A 913-nucleotide genomic window follows, 5' to 3' on the forward strand; every position below is an offset into this window, starting at 1 on the left:
TATATGCCTGCTTCTCTTTGTTTGTGCAGCCTTGTACTTTCTCCAGAAACATTTTTTTTTTCCTGCATTTGACTGTGGTTTGGCCTCATATTCATGAAGAGATCATCAAGGTGTCTTTTCTTCTTTCACCATTTCTTAGTCGCTCGATAACTTTAAGACATTAGTTTAGCGCTTTGTTTTGTCTGTTGGTATTTAATTCCTGTTTGTACAGTATTAGGAGTATTTGTATGAAGGAAACAGGAGAGAAGAAAGTCCCATTCCGACTCTCACTTTTGGTGGGTACGCTTTTGGTGGGTGCAGCAGCAACAACGTTCCCCATGAGGGAACAGATCCAGGAGTGTTTTCCCTTCCTTGGGCACTGGAGGGATTCAAACCTCTGCTCTGTCAGAGTGTTCTACTACCGGGACAAGGGCGGGAGGTGGGAATGTGTCAGTTGAGCCTGTTGAGAGGTCCTCAAGCCCTGGGAGAGGGCTCTGCTGTTGATGTTGCAGGGTTTTCCATCCCTGGGTGTGAAAGCTCTGTTTCAGAGTTGTGCATGTGGGTTGTTGACAGAAGGTAGTTGGAAGGGGTGTTCAGCACTGCAGGTACAATAGAGGCTGCCATTGTAATGTCTGTGGTTGAGCTGGTGGGTTTGGGGAGCTTTTGGTGCAGCTTGTAAGGGAACAGCAGCTCTTGCTTGGCAGCCAGATTTCCTTAGCCTTGCAGTGAAGACAAACCTCCCGAGACCTGGGCTTCACACAAAGACCTAGGTGATGGAATTGGGGCATAATGCAAAGGTGTCAGCTTTCAGTTAGATTTAAGGTGTTTGTTGCCAGATAAACAAGCAACCATGAACACTTGTAGCATCCAGGTCTGTATAAAGGGCAGATATTATTTAGAAACGCATTGCATTTAGTGATTTTTCTGCTTATAT

This window comes from Nothoprocta perdicaria, unplaced genomic scaffold, assembly GCF_003342845.1.
Source record: "Nothoprocta perdicaria isolate Ctin4 unplaced genomic scaffold, notPer1 scaffold_80, whole genome shotgun sequence".
NCBI lineage: Eukaryota > Metazoa > Chordata > Aves > Tinamiformes > Tinamidae > Nothoprocta > Nothoprocta perdicaria.